Source organism: Herpailurus yagouaroundi, unplaced genomic scaffold, assembly GCF_014898765.1.
Source record: "Herpailurus yagouaroundi ecotype Mexico unplaced genomic scaffold, PumYag 202, whole genome shotgun sequence".
NCBI lineage: Eukaryota > Metazoa > Chordata > Mammalia > Carnivora > Felidae > Herpailurus > Herpailurus yagouaroundi.
The window spans coordinates 1,796,723-1,806,726 of record NW_024412433.1 but is presented as its reverse complement, the minus strand read 5'-3'; positions in this window follow the sequence as shown (position 1 = coordinate 1,806,726).

Here is a 10,004-nt window from a genome sequence, read left to right as displayed (position 1 = left end):
CCGGACCGCAGAGGATGCTGGGCTCGCCTTCCTCCCCGCTGGGCCTGGCCCCACAGCCAGGACGGGTGGGTGCCAGCCTGGGTCCGGGGTCCCTGCCCGCCCGGGACTGGGGACAGCTGGCAGGCCCACGCACGGTGCTCTCCGGGGTCCGGCTTCCTTTCTGTCCCTCGACACACAGAGGCACTCTTCAGCGTGTGGGACGGCCGCTCGTAGAAAACGTCACAGTGAGCGGTGTTCTGCACAAGACCAGCCCCGTCCGTGCGACGCAGATGCCATGCACACGGAGCAGACGTGTCGCACGCCCTGTGGGTTCTCAGACACCGACACCCCCCCCCCATGCTCTGCCTTTATAATTTCCACTTGTCACAGAGTGACATGGTAACACTGGGTGATCCGGTCATTGTCTCCAAACTTCCCGGGATGTGTCTTTATTAGCAGGTGCTAGATTAGCACTCCAGCTGCTGAATAGTAACAATTAGCTCCATTAACATCACAACAGCTGTAATTTTTGAGGAAATGAAAACCATTAATAAGTACTACCAAGAGCTAAAAAACAAAGCCAAACAGAAAACACGGCCTCCCCCGAGGCTGAAATTACCAACGCGGGGGAAGGAGGGTCCCAGGGTTCAGACAGCCTAGGAGGCGTCCTGCCTGGTGGCGTCCGTCACCTTTTGTGTCTTGCACGCGCGAGTGTGCACACCCCCCCCAGACCCATACAAACTCTGCACACGATACCCACGTACATGTGCACGGATGCCCCTCACATGTGCTCATGCACCACACACATCGTGCACCCACACCCGTGCGGGCACACACACGCGGGCACCTGCCCTCCCACACCTGTGCACACACACATGCAGGCACCATGTCCTCGCACACGTGTGCATGGGTGCACGCACAGCTTGTGGCCCTTACACCCGGCCACCGGGGCCACTGGCCTGGGCTCTGCACGACTGCGGGCGCCCTGTGTGACACACGCGCACTCACACGCACTCAGCGCACACTCAGGTGCACGCACTCCGTGTATTAAAGCGCACGTGTATTAAAGGGCCTGGGCAGCCAGGCCCCAGAGGAGCGGCTCCCCTCACTCCTGTCCTGTGTCCCGGGAACAAGAGGCGGTCCCGTCCCAGCTGTGTGGCTGGAGAGCTGGGGACCCTGGGGATGGAACCCTCCTAGGGGCCGGCACGGCCTGGGGGCCGAAGTGCTAAGGCAAACAAGACAGAGTACCCAGCTGGTCCAGCCTTCCTCCTCAGACAGCACGAGTGGAAGTGACTTTCGCAAAACAAAGTGTCATTTCTGAGGAGGGATTTAATTTTCAAACAGTTAAACAAAAGGTCAGCTTTGTTGAGATGATTTCCCGTCAAAATTTCCATATTTAAAACACTAGTTCGAAAAGGTGTGCGCACCCTATGTTTACTGCAGCATGATTTACAGTAGCCAAGACATGGAAAGGGCCCAAGTGTCCATCGACAGATGAGTAGGGGTGGAGAAGAGGCGGTTGTGTGTGCGCGTGCGTGTGTGCGTGTACAGACACACACACAGAATATCACTCAGCATAAAAAACAGTGAAATCTTGCCATTTGCAACAACATGGATGGATCTAGAGAATATGATGTGAAGCAAAATAAGCCAGTCGGGGAAAGACAAAAACCACGTGATTTCTTCGTTCGTGGAATTTAAGAAATGAAACAAACGACCACAGAAAGAGACAAACGCAAAAGCACTTAAATATGGAGAACACACTGGTGGTCACCAGAGGAGGTGTGGGTGGGGGGCAGGTGACATAGGTGAAGGGGACGAAAGGAACACTTAGCAGGGTGATTACGGTGATGCGTAGAATTGTGGACTCATCATACTGTGCCTCTGAGACTCCTACGGATAATAACTCAGGTATGTTCACTACACTTCAACAAAGAAGGAAATACTGTCAACATTTCTGGTAGGTTGGATTTGCCATCAGTTTTATTTATTTACTTATTTATTTATTATTTAATTTTGGGGCCATTAATTTTAATAAATAATTTAGATTTTTGGATTAAAAGTGCCTTTAACTAGGGGCACCTGGGGGGGCTCAGTCAGTTGAGCCTCCGACCCGACTTCGGCTCAGGTCACGATCTCGCGGTTCATGAGTTCGAGCCCCACATCGGGCTCTGTGCTGGCAGCTCGGAGCCCGGGAGCTGCTTCGGATTCTGTGTCTCCCTCTCTCTCTGCGCCTCCCCTGTTCACACTCTGTGTCTCTCTCAAATATATAAATGAACATTAAAAAAATTAAAAAGAAAGTAAATAAAAGTGCCTTGAACAATGCATCAGGCCTGATTTTTATCTTTAGTTTACATATTTGATTAAAGCACCTGATCAAATGTGTGTGTGCACATGTCCATGCACACAGCGCCACAACCCTGTGCACACACACACCCCCACACGGACACAAATGCACACGTGTGTGCACACACACGTGTCTTTGCCAGCTTTGAGCCGGACGGCTGATGCAGAATCGAAAGCGGACAAGAGCCGGGTTGGCGGAGGGAGTGAAGGGGTGAAGACACAAGGCAGGGCCTGTGTGCAGAGCTGGGTCAGAGCTGGAGGACCCAGGCCCAGAGCGAGGGGCCCAGGCCGCCCGGGGGTGCGGAGGGTTGAATAGCGAGGGAGGGCCCAGTGCGTGACTCACCTCCCCGCTTAGAATTCTTCTTTGTAATGTTTTGTTTATTTTTGGCGGGGAGGGGTGGAGAGGGAGGGAGACAGGATCCAAAGCAGGCTCTGAGCTGTCAGCAGAGAGCCCGATGTGGGTTTTGAACTCACAAACTGAGATCGTGACCTGAGCCGAGCTGAAGTCGGATGCTTAACCCGCTGAGCCGCCGGGAGCCCTGTGTCCATTTAGAATTCTTAAGGGAGGGCACGAAGTTGTGTAGCTACTGGATCCTTTTCTTTAGAGACAGAGCATGAGCAGGGGAGGGGCAGAGGGGGAGGGGGAGACACAATATCCGAAGCAGGCTCCAGGCTCCGCGAGCTGTCAGCACAGAGCCCCACGCGGGCCCTGAACCCACGAACCGTGAGATCATGACCTGGGCCGAAGTCGGACGCTTAACGGACCGAGCCACCCAGGCGCCCCAGTGACCAGCTCCTTCTCCATGACGTCTGCGTGGAGTGGCCTTGGCGTTCCTGAGTGCAGGTGTCCCCGTGGCACTCGTCGCCCCTCGTGGCGCCCCGAAACACCCCACTGCCCGCCCCTCTCGCAGAGGCAAAGCCAGCCCGCCTGTCCTTCTTCTGGTTTCTTCCCTTGGGTTTATTTCTGGACGCCGTGTTCCGGGGCGAAAGGGTTTCTGCTGTGACCTTAGGGTGCTCCTGGCCCCCTTCCTGGCAGCCTGTTCCTCTGGGGGAGGCGGACGTTCTCCAGGAATAAAACTCACCCTCGGGGCCTCACTCGGAATCTCCCTGGGCGCGTTATTCAGAATAGCAATATTGAGTCGCGGCTAAGTAAATGCATCCCTTCCAAATTAGCAGTTTTGGGGGTTGGGGGGGTACTCACCGCGTGCCAACTTGCAGATTCTATAAGTTTCCGTTTAATCTCATACTAAATATAAAGAGGATTTAATTAGCCATTCATTTCTTTCTCTTTATTTACATGGTGCGTTTCTCCTGAAATGAGATTCGAAGCGAATTCCATTTTTGTCACAGGGCACAGTGTGAAGTCTGATCGAGAGCGATGGGAACAGAAGACTGTCGTGTGGCACCTCTCGTCCCCGGAAGCGCGTGTCTGTGAAAGTGTGCCTTTCTGTTCTAGGCGAAACGGCAGGGGCCCTCCGCTCCCCTGCCCTGGCCAACGGGCTCTCAGAGCCCGGGACCCGCCTGCCCACGAGGCTTCTTAGGGCTCCCGGCTCTGCCCCAGCGCCTCCCTCCAGGGCGTTTCCTGGTCACCCCAGGGGTGCCCCTGACCCGCCGCACAGGCTGCACAGCGGCCGCTCCTTTCCTGCTTGTTTGCACGCCTGACGGTTTTGGGTCGGATGCAGACGCGGTCAGGTTCACCTTGTCGGAGGCTGGATATTTTGTGTCCCCGTGGCTCAGGAGGCAGTGAGGCCCCTGGACACACCGTGGATGCCGTTTTGTGGAGTTCGAGTTTGTCCTGAAGGTCACCGGAAGCCACAGAAGCTACCAGATCCGAAGAGAACCTTTTCCTTCTTCCTGGACGTCCCCCCGGCCCAAAGGGGTCAACTGCACAGCCAGGGCTCCAGGGGTGATCTGTCACCTGCGGAATGCGGCCGCCCACGGCGTTACGGGGAGATGTAACAGGAGGCAGGTGGCAGCTTTCGGCCGCCCTTGACGTGGTGAAAAGGGATTATTGTGAAGGCAGCTACGGGGCGTGGGATTCTATCTGTACCTCAACCCGGGAGCGGCCCCGGGAGGCATCCGCCCTCGTGGCAAGGGGTGGCGGTTCTCATGGGCTCTAACACCCAGGTGATGGCCTTCCGCGCCTCGGACCGCCCTGGGCCACCTCCCCTCGCCCTCAGAGCGCGCAGTGACGTCACAGATGCCCTGGGTGACTCGCTTACTAGAACGTAAGAAGGGGCAAGGACGTTCCAAAATGTCCGTTGGATGAAACAGCGTTGCCCAAAGTCGGGGGCTTCTATGGCTGGCCTGCAAATACTGGCTTTTGACTGGGGTGGGTATTAGCGGCTCTCACAGCCAGTGTGCAAATTTGCACTCCTCTGCTGGCTCACGGCACTCAGCGTCCGGCTGCCACACTTGCCGAGGACACGGCCACCCTGGCTGGACCCTTAGGGCCTTGGCGACCCCGACAGGCTGAACGAGGGACGAACGGCGAATTCACGGGCACTGGCTGCCCCGGGTTTGTACTTACGAGGGGCAGTGGCTCCCGATTCTGTGACGTCTGCACCGGCCGCCTCCGAGTGCACGTCGTTTCTGGCGAATCGTGCCCACGCCCAGTGGCAGGGGACCGGGCTGTGCTGCACTAGCCATCCGGTCCCGTTCTTCACTGCCCCTCCCCACGTCCTGGCCCTTGGGGTGCTTGGGTCGGGGAGGTGATGGGCTCAGAGATGACCTCCAGGGCTTCCCCCGTCAGAGAGCAGAGGGTCAGATGGTCCCTCGTCACTGCCTGGCCAGCCGCGGTGCGGGGCCCCACGTGGCAGGTGCTGTTCCCAGCCAGGGTCCCCCACGATCGCACAGGAACCCAGGGTGGGATGGCCTCCCCTTCGTGTCTGTGGGGAGGGTGCCGGGCGGAGTGGACGGGCCCCTTGACAGCTCGCTGCCTCCCAGGCGGCCCTTCCCACGGCCGGCAGCTCCCCTGGACACGAGGCGGGCCTTGGTGATGAGCAGGACGGCCTCCTGGTGGCTCCTCTTAGATGAATTTCTGTGCCTTTGGGATGTCAGTTCTGGGCCCAGGGCGGTGTCCAGGGAGAGCATCAGCCCAGTTTACAAAGCGTCTCCCCTCGTCTGATCCACAAACGAGAAATGGGAGAGGTGACCCCTCGCCTCCTTCTGTTCAGGGCAGACAGGGGGTCCCAGAACGTGCTCATGGCCTGTGTTCCTCAGCCAGGGGGGCTCCGGAGTCTGGTCCTAACCCCTCTCCCTGGACCCCGGGATCAGCACTCCTTCTGCCGCGTGGCAGCCGGGCTGAGAGGCGCGGCCTGGATCCGCGGGTCTGTGTGACGCACGCGTTTACCTCTCACAGTTCTGGAGGCTGGGGGCCCAGGTCAGACTCGGTTCCTGGGAGGGCTCCTCCCCGCTTGCGGGCGGCTGTCCTCTCACTGTGTCCTCACACCGTGGGGAGAAAGAGGAAGTGCCCTGGGACCTCTTCTTACCAGGGCACTAATCCCGGGCCCCACTCTCAGGACCCCATCCAACTGTAATTACTTCCCAAAGGCCCACGTGCAAACAGCATCCCGGTGGGGGCTGGGGCTTTGACATAAGAATCTGGGGGAGGACACATTCAGCCTAGAGCAGGGGTCGTCCTCCGGAGCGCTGAGGCACTGGAGGGGCGGCCCGGGCTTTGCTCACCAGCGTGTGGACAAGACTCCAGGCCTCCCAAGGGAGAAAGCCCCACACGGCCCCCCTGCTCTGACACAGAGCCCCCCACCGGCCCCACCCCTGCCTCCATGGCCGGCGTCACTGGGGCCTTAGGGCACCTTCCCACGAAGGCCCAACGGGATTCAGGGTCCTTCTCGCCTGGGCCACCCCAGGCGTCTCGTGAAAACAGAAACATCCGAAGCCTCCTTGTGCCAGTGTCTGTATGTCTAGGCCTTCATCTACGACTGAATAGCAGGGCCTCCTGGGATGCATCAGCCAGCGTCGTCTGGAGAAACAGGACCGACAGGACAGACACAGACATCCCGACATTGTGGGGTCCGGAAAGCGGGATCCGCAGGGCTGGCTGGCAGGGGACAGCCGATGAGAGTTGATGTTGTGGTCCGGAAGCAAGACCCGCTCCTTCTGTGGGGAACGGTCTTTTCCTTTAAGACCTTCAACTGGGTGGACGGTGCTCAGCCACATTGTGGAGGCTAATCTGCTTCACTTAAGGTCAACCGATGGTAAATATTTATCACGTCTAAAAAAATTAACTTCAGCAACATCTAGACAGATGTTTGACCAAACAATTGGGCACCGTGCCCAGGCAAGCTGACACATAAAATCAACCACCACAGGGGTTAATTGGGTTTCGACAATAGCCTTCTCCAGCGGCGGGGCAGATATTTCTAAGAAGGCTGGGAGTGTGTGTGTGTGTGTGTGTGTGTGTGTGTGTGTGTGTGTTGGGGTCGTCCAGGGAGAGGAACATCACCAGCCAAGGGTATGGTGCTGTGCTAAGGTCCTGGGGCTCTCGGGGGAGGGTGAGGTGACCCTCTGCCCCTGCTTCCTGCCTGGCTGGACTGGGGAGGCCTCTTGAGTGGACAGGCTATCTCCCCACTTCCCTGCACCCCAGGGGCACGAGACCCCAACCACACAGGCAGGACAGCGGGGTGCTTGGGACTCTGCTGCTCACTAGGCAGCACCAGGGGCATGGCTGAGATGGGCAGAGGAGGAAGCAGCCGATTCCAGAAACTTCTGCAGACTCTTTGTGGCTTGGTGCCACAGGAGCCGCCCTGTCAGCCCAACAGCTGTGCTGGATGCTCCGGGCCTGGGGGTGGGACCTACGGGGCACAGGCTCTGTTATCCTAACCCTTAGAACCTGCGTTTTATACTCAGGACTCCTGTTTCACATTTAAGGCAGTGGGGGGACGTCTTGAAACCTGAGAACTTGTTTTTCAGCTCTTAAAAGTGGTGTGGATTAACAAAATTCCCTCCATGCCTCCATCTGTGGAACCAGAGTCTTCGGGCTGGACTGCTCAGCCCGGCTCATGGGGTGGGGAGGCCCCCGGGGCCCCGCAAGGAGCAGCCCGCCTCTGGGATGTGGCCAGAGAGAGCCCTTCGTCCCTCGCCGTCAGTCCTGAGCCTGTTCCCCATCTCAGAGCCGTCGGCAACGTGCATGGAGGGCGTGGACAGAAATTCTCCGTGAATTGGGAAGGCCGTGGGCACGGTGTGTGAGCCCTGTGGTCCCCAGAGCCTGGGGCCTCCCCGTGGCAACCCCCCACCCTTGCCCAACCCACCCCGGGCTTCAGAGTTCGACACAGGTCCCGAGCTGCGGCCATGGGATGCTGTGGAGAATTGGGGTGACGGGCCTGTGAGCGGGTGGGCTCCTCCAGGCGGGGCCCGGTTCCCGGTCTTCTTCCCAGAAAGAATAAGGTCCTCCCTGGGCTTGGGGCCAGAGGCCGCCGAGACTGCGTCTGTAGGATGTCCCCCAAGACCGACCCCGGCTGGAGGACTTGACTCCTCCCCAAGGCTGCTGTCCAGTGATCACAGGGAAAACCGGGGGCAGGCCATGCAGGCATGCAGAGGTGAGTGATGGGGGGGGGGCTGTGTACCGCGGGACGTCACTTCAGTTGACGGGCGCCCGGTGACCTGCCAGATGTCTGATGTGTCCTCGGTTCCACTCGCAGGTGTCCCCAGTGCTGTGGCGGCACCAGGTGAAGGCAGGCAAGGCCGCTAGAATGTGCAGGGCGAGGTGGGCAGGGCGAGGGTGGCCGCGCAGTCCTGCTGACCCGGGGCTCCTTTGTCTCCCCGGCTTCCCTCCGTGTGCAGCCACCTCCAGAGACCCCCAGAGGATAATGTCAAGGGATACGTCCCGTGGCTCAGCATCTGACAGAGTCTAAGGGAATCATCAGGACCCATCCGAGCGGGAGGAGGGATCGATTCTGTTCTGCCCCTAGCTGCCCCTCTTCCTGTCAAGAGCAAAGATCTACGATGGTTTTACGTAAGCTGCTGCTCCCCCCAGAGACGGCGGCTCTTCTGTGTTCTGCCGGATCTTTAATAGCTTCTGACTGTAAAGTATGAGGCGAGGACTCTCATCGGGCGGGGCTCCAGGTGCTCAGCTTTCTCTGGGCCTGAGGCAGAGGCTGGTGGGGGGAGAGCGCGGGCCGCCCGGGATGAGCGAGCTCCTTCCCACCGTCCCACTGAGCCCTGTCGCCTCCAGAGTGTGGTGGAAAAGCCAGGTCTGGGCCCCAGGCCCGTCACAGAGAGGGGGACCGGCCACCTGGAAACGCGCCCTGGTGTCGCCTGGACGGGGGGGATGGTCCTGGGCCGTCTTGCAGCGATAAGGAAGGAGTCGTGTGACCTTGTTGACGAGGAGGGGTCCCCTGACGTCCAGATTCCCTCCTTACCAGCACCTGATGGTGTGCTTTGACCCACAGCGGCTTCTGCAAGGGCACAGGAGGGCCTTGAGCCCATCTCGTCCGATTTCCTTGGCTTGCAGCCGGAGAACCGAGGTCCACAGGGGTGGGGACCCGGGGGTCCTCCTCTGCTGCTGGGGTCCCACCCTGTCTGGCTGGGCATTTGCAGCTGTGACTTCCTACCACAACCACCTTCCTTCCTGCCTACCTTCCTTCCAGAGGCCTCCCACCCGGTCCTGTTCACCAGGCCACCCAGGGCCAGGCCTCTGACCGTCACTGTCACCCACATGCTCCGTCGCCTTCTGCCTCACGGGGGTCACAGCGCCCTTTGCAACTGCAGAGGCATGCTGGGAAAACGGTTAGGCCTGGGGTCACAGGTGGAACCGACACCCCAAATCCCAGGGCCCAGACACTACAGGGTCGGATCCCTGGGGACAAGCGTAGAGGCCAGAGTAATAAGGGTTGTGAGCATATACGTCACTCTTCTGTCACCCTCCCCACCCCCACTCGAAACTTGTGCCCAATTTGCTTTGGTGGCCACGAAGTTCAGAACCGTGCCACCCACTGTCTCGGCCACACTGGGCACCTCCTGGGCCACCCTGGGCACCTTGGCCACACTGGGCACTTCCTGGGCCACACTGGGCACCTCCTGGGCCACTGGGCACCTTCTGGGCCACACTGGGCACCTCCTGAGCCACACTGGGCACCTCCTGGGCCACAATGGGCACCTCCTGGGCCACACTGGGCACCTCCTGGGCCACAATGGGCACCTCCTGGGCCACAATGGGCACCTCCTGGGCCACACTGGGCACCTCCTGGGCCACAATGGGCACCTCCTGGGCCACACTGGGCACCTCCTGGGCCACAATGGGCACCTCCTGGGCCACAATGGGCACCTCCTGGACCACACTGGGCACCTCCTGGGCCACACTGGGCACCTCCTGGGCACCCTGGGCACCTCCTGGGCCACACTGGGCACCTCCTGGGCCACACTGGGCACCTCGGCCACACTGGGCACCTCCTGGGCCATACTGGGCACCTCCTGGGCACCCTGGGCACCTCCTGGGCCACACTGGGCACCTCGGCCATACTGGACACCTCCTGGGCCACACTGGGCACCTCGGCCACACTGGGCACCTCCTGGGCCACCCTGAGCACCTCCTGGGCCACACTGGGCACCTCGGCCACACTGGGCATCTCCTGGGCCACCCTGAGCACCTCCTGGGCCACACTGGGCACCTCGGCCACACTGGGCACCTCCTGGGCCACCCTGAGCACCTCCTGGGCCAC